Source organism: Nuphar pumila, chromosome 6 (assembly GCF_984573655.1).
Source record: "Nuphar pumila chromosome 6, dmNupPumi1.hap1.1, whole genome shotgun sequence".
NCBI lineage: Eukaryota > Viridiplantae > Streptophyta > Magnoliopsida > Nymphaeales > Nymphaeaceae > Nuphar > Nuphar pumila.
Genome location: NC_143254.1, coordinates 69319902 through 69329154, shown reverse-complemented (window position 1 = coordinate 69329154; position 9253 = coordinate 69319902). Strand labels below are relative to the sequence as shown.

The following is a 9253-nucleotide window of genomic DNA, read 5'->3' as shown; positions in this document are numbered from 1 at the left end:
TGGAAATCTGAAAAGGCCAATCTAGAAATCCACGATTTTTGCTTTTCAAGATGGAATTAAAATGCTTTTAATGCTCTATGGAAATCGTGTAACCTAGATTGGAATTTTGGTTTAATTGCAAAACACTTTCCAAAGTTAAGGAGTAACTCCTTCTTTAATACACATTCAAAATTCAAATTTTCCTTAAATGCCTCACACGATTTTTGAAGAATATCCTTTTTCCAAAAGCTTTCCAATTTTCAATTACTTTAATTACCTCCCTTCTCCAAAAATCGCCAACTTCAATGGATGCTACTTTCTAAACTAATAGACTTAATTATACCTAGGGAACAAAAGAACTTAAATGGAAAATCGATTTCCTAGGAGTTAATGCTAACCTAATTCCAAAACTTACCTAAATGCCACCCTAAAAACGGCCAAAACAATAAACCCTAATACATTGAACCTAGACACCTTCCTAACTCAACTAATGACCATTAAGACTTTCTAAAAATCGACCAAGAGCTCAAGGAGAGCTCTAATGGCTGCCGCCCACCTCGGGGAAGAAGAAGAACTACACGAAAATAAAAAAAATAAAAAAAATATATAAAATTATAAACTAACGAAAAGCAATAAAACCAAGTAACTACTATTTTGATAAAACTAAGTTAGAAAATATTAAAAATGACTCCTAATTACACAAAGGCTAACAATAACATCACTATGCTGGACTTAAAATCATAAAAAAAATTAAAGAAAACTTGATTTTTATAATTTTCAATAATACACTCAAACACCAAAACGAAAAATGATTAAAACAATTAAGTAAATCAATCCTAAAACAATGGAACGACTAACACCAATTTATGCTACTGTTAACACACTAAACACACAGCAAGCAACACAACTTACCGCTCTAAACCCCCTTTTAACAAAAATATAAAGATCGGCTAGAATATCCCTAGCCGAAATTTTTTTTTTCTTTTTTCAAAAATAAAATCAAAACGAACCACACGCACAACCCACGACTTAGAATAAACTAAAATGAAATTTCCAAATGAGATTTTCAGCAACACAATACAAGACACAAGCTGGACAAAACAAAAATAGCAAAACAGAAAAATATTTTTGTAGAAATCAAGAATCGGCTAGAAAAAGTCTAGCCGATTTTTCTTCTTTTCAAGCAAAAACAACACACAAACAAACCTAACGACTAAGATGAATCAAAATGAAATTTGTGTCTGAGATTTTCTAAAAAGAAAACACCTATAACACGCTGGAAACAAAAACCCAAATCGACTAGAAAAGCCTCTTGCCGATTTGCACGTTTTAGATAAAAACGATGGAAAAACACAAATCGGATACACAACCAATGAAAGAAAACCTAATCTAACGTGCTGGTCTGTGCACGCATGCTATTCTAAGGTTGAAATAAAAAGAAAAACAAGAAACATACAGAAAATAACAAAACAAAAACCACACACACAAATCGGTTTTATCTAAAAGAGAAGGAAGAAGAAGACCTACCTTTTGGAAGATCCGACGACCGGGGGGGTGAAGAAGAGCGGACCGTGGCTGGATGTAGACGTCTTCTACAGTTCAAGGATGCTGTACTTCACCAAAAATGGCACCTATTGCAGCTGCTACACGTTGGAGATCCACCGATGATGGCATGTGTGCCGATTCGCGATCGGAGGGTGTAGAAAGCCGGATGGAGGTAGGGCCGGCTCACCTTGGTGGTGTGTTGCGCACTCCCGCCCAAGGTTAATGGTCTCCACCTCTGCTACACCTGCAAAAGTACAGAAAAATGGTGAAAAGACAGCAAGGAATAAGAAAGAAAGGAAAAGAAACCAAAGAAAGCTTGAAAATATGCTTGAAAATCAAGCATAGGTCGATCTTCAATGGCCAACACTTGGGGAAGATGGAGAGGAAGGAGCTGCTGCTGTAGAGTCACTGTAGGGGGCGTCCAAACACAGCCAAAGACGCCTAGGGTTCTTGAAAAAAAACTATTTATAGTTTTGACATTTTTCAGAAAGAGTGTTAAAAAATAAAATATTGCTAGGCGCCACTTTCTGGGGGGTTTTTAGAAAAACTTTTTGAAATGAGTATGGATAGGTGTGTGGGTTGGGTTTTGGGCTTTCTAAGAGTTGATCCAAGGTCCAATTGACCTAATTGGGTCGGATATGGATCCGATCCACCTTGAAATCCGTGCCCAAACACTGAAATAGCCATAACTCTCTCATTTTAACTCCGATTTTTCTGAAATTCGAACCATAGCCCCTTACTATCAAAACACATCTAAACATGGGTTTAAAACCTTGAACTTGATACAAAACGCATGAAAAACTTGTTTACATGATGTGCATTTCATGCATCATCAAATACACCCATGCTTGAATGTTTGTTAGTCCCTTAACAAACCCTAATCATGATATGCACTGAAGACAAGAAATGCTAAGCATGAATGCATAATACTACCTCACTTTCGTAGGAATCACGGTTGCATTTAGCGTATGCAACAAGCCCTTTAAACCCCTGGCTTACACTAGTGGACGAGTAAGGTCTCGTGAGGGTTTGCAGCGATGCTACCCACAAACATCAATAAAATGCAAGGATGATCTTTCAAAAATATTAGGCTCTTAAGAATGCAGTTGTAACAAATATTTCATGTAATTGACATTCTCAAAACAAGTTTAAAAATCTCATGCCTCCACAGTAAAAATTCTTTTCCTTCACTTTTCTAATATTGTAGCTAGTTCATGATTTTTCTCCGAAAGTCAAGTATTCTCATGTTTTACTCATTTATTCTCACTTGTATATTTTCTGCACAGTAATGCACATATATACTTAAGCAATGAAAATTTTCTCATTCAGCACATTCTTTTTCTTTCATTTTCAACTTTTGATCTCTTGCGCATTCTTCTCATATGAGCACTATTTCGAATAGTCAGTTTTCGTGACCCGTGTAGCGAGCTTTGGGTCAGTGACTCCCAAGTCGGCCGACCTTAGGGCACTAGATACAGAGTATCCCTCAGACTTAATTGCTCGAGTCACTAGACCTTCTATTCTAATAGTTTACGTATAGTCTTCCTCTTGTCATGTGCAATGTCTCTATCTCTTAGGCTTTCTATGCAGTCCATGTAACAAGCTTTCGAACCGGTGGCTCCCAAACCAGCTGGCTTTGGGGCACCAGATGTAAAACACCCTTCAGATTCTACTTACTCGAACTACAAAGGCCACAGATATCGACTTAGACAAGAGATGATCTCCTTCGTTATCCTTTTCGTTAAGATACTCAAACACTTCATCTCGTGTCTGAGTTCTACTACTAGGATTCACAAAGACATCAACAACTAAACGTAACTCTATTCTTTTAAACTCATTTTTCAAACCCATCTTTCCATTGCTTATTTCTTTCATAAAACATACTGTGCATACTTATACAAAAGTGATTCAAAATTTTCTAACAATCAAATACTATCTTTTCTTTGAATTATCTCATAAACAACTACTATATTTGATTCAGTTCAGAAAAAAAAAAAAATTTATGGGGCTTAAAAAATTTTTAAACTGTTAGATTATGCCAAAAACAATCATATATGCTACACTTTGTTCTTAAATGCCTACTTTGATTACCAGTCATACAAAAAAAAAAATTGTGTATTTTTGTGTGCATGCATCTAAACCACCCCCCCATGCTTGAATGACACTGTCTCTAGTGGCATACAAAATGAATAAAAATGTAATGCAAATGCACATTAAAAGACACTAACAAAAATATGGGAGAAAGGATAGATACAACCTGATTTGCTCTGAGCTTTTGAAGTTGATTTTCCTCTGATTCTTGAATTCTTTGAAAACTCTTCTCTGTACCTGGTAATTGATACACTAATTGTTAAGTTCATCCTGCATACATCAAAACACAAATTAGCACATGTGAAATGAAATACTAAATAAATAAAAACTCCGAAATGAAAAATAAATAATGTACATATGATACATCCCTCTGGTCGAATCTTCATGCCTTCGTGAGATGCACTATCTCACACTCACCATCCTGTAAGGCATCTGAAATGAATGGCTTCAGTCTTTGCCCATTTACTTTGAATGTACCTTGGGTCATAGGATCGAATAATGTCACTGCTCCATGGGAAAATACTTCTTTTACAATGTATGGACCTGTCCATCTCGATCTTAACTTTCCTGGGAATAAATGTAAACGAGAATTGTATAGCCACACTTTTTGATCTGGCTCAAACACTTTTCTGACAATATGCTTATCATGAAATGCTTTTGTGCGAGCCTTGTATAATTTGGCATTCTCATATGCATCATTCCTGAGTTCCTCTAATTCTGAGAGCTGCAGTGCTCTCTCTTTGCCAGCCTGGGTGAGGTCAAAATTTAATTTCTTGATAGCCCAGTACGCTCTATGTTCTAACTCGACAGGAAGATGACATGCTTTCCCGAATACAAGGCGATACGGGGACATGCCAATGGGAGTCTTGAATGCAGTTCTATATGCCCAAAGTGCATCATCTAAGCGCTGGGACCAATCCTTGCGGTCCGGACGAACTGTCTTTTCTAAAATTCGCTTAATCTCCCTATTGGACACTTCAACCTGTCCACTAGTCTGCGGATGATATGGAGTGGTGAATCTATGATTGACAGAATATCTTCTCAGCAGAGAAGCTATCTGAACATTCCTAAAATGCTTGCCACCATCGCTAATCATCGCACGTGGCACTCCAAAACGACTGAAAATGTTGTGCTTAATGAACTTAAGCACTACTCTGTGATCATTGGTCTTGGTTGCCACAGCCTCGACCCACTTGGACACATAATCAACCGCCACCAGAATATATAAATTTCCGAATGAGGGCGGAAATGGTCCCATGAAATCAATGCCCCAAACATCAAAAATTTCGACTATCAAAATCGGCAGCAAGGGCATCATGTCCCTCTTGGACATGTTTCCAATCTGCTGACATCGCAGGCATCGCCTACAGAAATCATGAGCGTCCCTGTGGAGTGTGGGCCAATAAAATCCTAACTGCAAAACCTTTGCAGCCGTCTTCCTACTACTAAAATGCCCTCCACAGGCTAACGAATGGGAAAAATTTAAAATGGATTGGTATTCCTCCTCCGGAACGCATCTCCTAATGATCTGATCTGCACAGTATTTGAACAACTCCGGTTCATCCCAATAATAGTGCCTCACCTGAGATAGGAACCTCTCACGCTCATTCTTGTTCCAATGCTCAGGTATCTGCCTCGAAACCAGATAGTTCACAATATCTGCAAACCAGGGTAACTGCGATGTACTGACTGACATGATCTGCTCATCGGGGAAAGAATCACTGATCGGTCTCTGATCCTGCGTAGTCTCCACGATCAGTCTGGAAAGATGGTCTGCTACTACATTCTCGCTTCCCTTCTTATCTCGAATCTCAAGATCAAACTCCTGTAGTAGTAGGACCCAACGAATTAATCTCGGTTTGGTGTCTTTCTTATTCAACAAATATTTCAATGCAGAATGATCAGAATAGACAACCACCTTCGAACCGAGTAAATAGGACCTAAATTTATCCAATGCGAAAACTACCGCAAGTAGTTCCTTCTCTGTCGTAGTATAATTCATCTGTGCATCAGACAGAGTTCTACTCGCATAGTAGATCACATAGGGCTTCCTATCAATGCGTTGTCCTAGAATGGCCCCCATAGCATAATCAGAAGCATCGCACATAATCTCAAATGGGAGAGTCCAATCTGGAGGTCTCAAAATAGGTGCAGTAATCAAGGCCTCTTTGAGAATCTCAAAGGCCTTCATACAATCCTCACCGAAAACAAAGGGCTGGTCTTTCTCCAATAACGTGCAAAGCGGTCGAGAGATTTTGCTGAAATCTTTTATGAACCGCCTGTAAAATCCCGCATGCCCTAAAAATGATCGAATCTGCCTCACAGAGGTGGGTGGAGTCAAACGAGAAATGGATTCCACCTTCGCTCTGTCAACCTCAATACCACGCTTGGACACAATGTGTCCAAGTACAATCCCCTCCTGGACCATAAAATGGCTCTTTTCCCAACTCAGGACGAGATTGGTCTCCACACACCTACTCAGTACTCGAGCAAGTTTGTGGAGGCAATCTTCAAAAGAAGAGCCATACACAGAAAAGTCGTCCATAAAAACTTCCATCACATCATCAATCATGTCCGAGAAGATAGCAAGCATGCACCTCTGAAAAGTAGCCGGGGCATTACAAAGCCCAAAAGGCATACGTCTAAATGCGAAGGTGCCATAAGGACATGTAAACGTGGTCTTCTCTTGGTCGTCAGGATGGACAGCTACCTGATTGTATCCTGAATATCCGTCTAGAAAGCAGTAGTAGCTCTGTCCTGCGAGTCGCTCTAAGATCTGATCAATGAATGGCAATGGGAAATGATCTTTCCTAGTTGCCACATTCAACTTCCTATAATCGATGCATACTCGCCATCCTGTAGTGGTCCTCATCGGAATTCTCTCACCCTTCTCATTCTCAACCACAGTGAGTCCTGACTTCTTCGGCACAACTTGAATCGGACTGACCCACTGACTATCAGAAATAGGGTAAATGATTCCGGCATCCAACCACTTCACCACCTCTTTCTTCACCACTTCCTTCATGTTGGGATTTAGCCTTCTCTGCATATCCCTAAATGGATTGATTTCCTCATTACAATGGATCCTATGCATGCAGAATGAAGGATCAATCCCCTTTAGATCCGCTACTCCCCATCCAATCGCTGCCTTGTGCTCTCGAAGAATAGTCAGCAATCTCTGTTCCTGTTCCTCAGTGAGCAAGGACGAGATGATCACAGGCAGAGTCTCATCATCTCCGAGGTATGCATACTTGAGTGAATCCGGTAAGGGTTTCAACTCAAGTTTCGGAGGCGACTCGATCGACGATTTGGCGGGGGTCTCCGCAAGTGGTGGAAGAGGTTCCCTGACTGCTCCCCAAGGTGGTCTCTCCGACGACACTCTAGACACATCTACACTATCTAAACCGCTATTCTTCTCTATATGGTACAAATCTAAAGAATCCTCAGTAATGTACAACTCGGGCTGCTCCTCCACTAACTCCTGTGCAATGTCTACATGAAAGCAGTCCATGTCTCCTGCTGGTCCCATCGCGGCATTGAAAATATTCAGCTTTACCTTCCTATTGCCAAATGAGAGATCCATGGCTCCAGTTCTACAATTGATGCACGCATTGGCAGTCGCCAAGAATGGTCTGCCTAAAATAATCGGAGTCTGGTGCTGGCTGTCTACTCCTTCCATATCAAGGATAATGAAATCGACTGGAAAATAAAAGTCATCCACTTTAACTAGCACGTCCTCCAAGACACCTCTCGGTACCTTGACGGAACGATCTGCCAGTTGAAGTGTAATCGGAGTCGATCTCATCTCCCCTAACCAGAAAGAATCAAAGAAATATCCGGGCAGAATGTTCACGCTTGCTCCAAGATCGAGCAATGCGCGTTCTATCCGGATGTTCCCTATAGTACAAGCAATGATAGGTGCTCCAGGGTCCTTGAGCTTGGGTGGTGTCTGATGCTGAAGTACTGAACTCACCTGCTCAGTCAGATGGACCCTGTTAGGAACTCGCTCTCTGGATTTCCTCTTTTGCGTACATAGCTCCTTCAGGAATTTGGCATAAGCCGGCACCTGCTGAATAGTATCGAGCAAAGGTAGGTTGATCTGCACATGCTTGAAGATATCAAGCATGTCCTGGATCTTCGCACCTTGCTTCCCTCTATAACCAGGAGACTCTAATGCTTTGGGATAGGGTGGTGGGGGAATATACTCTGCTGGCTCCTCCTCTTTGCGAGAAGGCTCACTCCTATCCTTCTTCTTCTCTGAGGATAAAGATGATGAAGGTGATGATGGGGATGGGGATGATGATTGAGCCGACGTAGGTGAAACAATGGTCTCTGGCTCCTCTATCTTCTCTCTACTCTCAACGTGATACTCACGTCCACTTCTCAAGGCCATAACTGATTTAGCCTGCTGCTGTGTCTCAGTATGAAATAGGCCTCCAGTCATCTGGTCCTTACCCTTCGGGTTCATGACAGCCTGACTCGGCAATGTACCCTCGGGTCTCCTACTAATAGCCTCAGCTAACTGTCCCATTTGCGACTCTAACTTCGCAATGGACTGCGTATGTGAGCTCAAAATCTGGCTACACTTCTCGAAGGCGTTCTGATTAGAGGTTTTCACCTCTTGGAATGCCTGGAGAAGTCTCTCCTCAAAAGATGTCTGCGGGGCAGACTCCTGCTGAATCGGGGAAGGAACTGAAGAAGAAGAAGACTGAGCATAGTTCGGTCTTTGAAATGGCTGAGTAAAAGATGGCTGCCGAACTGGCTGAGAGGAAGAAGGCATTTGTATAGAAGACTGTGGATTCTTCCATGAAAAATTGGGATGGTTACGCCAACCCGGATTATATGTCGATGAAAATGGGTTATTTGGCAGTCTGACGTAACCCTGAGCTGCCTGAACTTGTTCTTGAACAAATTCAGGGTACTGAGCTGCTGAAGGGCACTCAGTGATCTCGTGTGCCGGACTGGCACAAAGAGTACACACCTGCTGTATAGTGGATGGTCCTGAGAGAAGCTGGTCCAGCTTCTGAGCAATCATGTCTACTTTACACTGTAGTGCAGTAGATGGACCAATCTCAAGAACGCCAGCTTTCTTCTGAATGCTGGGTGTGGCTCTATCAGACTGAGAGCTCGAAGCATGGTGGAGTGAATTCTCGGCCAATGTATCAAATAGCCTCCATGCTTCATCCTCGCTCTTCAGCATGAATGTCCCACCGCATGAAGAGTCGATCATCTGACGATTCTTGTCAGACAATCCATCATAGAAACTCTGCACCAGTTGCCATTTCGGCACCTGATGATGGGGGCATTTCCTGAGGAGATCCTTCATTCTCTCCCAGGTCTCATGAAAGCGCTCACCATCTAGCTCTGAAAAGCTAGTGATGGCTCTACGATATTGGTTCGTGCGACCAATGGGAAAGTATTTCCGAAGAAACTCCTGTTGCAACTGATCCCAGGACTCTATTTCTACAGAATTCAAGGACTTTAGCCAATACTTGGCTTTGTCCTTCAATGAAAAAGGGAATAGAGTCAACCTCAACGCATCATCATCGAAATTCTGTATCTTAACAGTAGAACAGATTTCGAGGAATTCATCTAAGTGTCGGTAGGGATCCTCATGACTAAGGCCATAAAAGGATGG

At 41.5% G+C, this 9253-nt stretch overlaps 1 non-coding gene across 1 annotated transcript; it reads left to right on the top strand.

Moving 5' to 3' along the window:
- The first annotated feature begins 8903 nt into the window (after positions 1-8903).
- LOC149834911 (small nucleolar RNA R71) lies at positions 8904-9006 on the top strand. The gene has a single exon (XR_016432869.1). It is a non-coding gene; the product is annotated as a small nucleolar RNA R71 (small nucleolar RNA).
- The last annotated feature ends 247 nt before the right edge of the window (positions 9007-9253 follow it).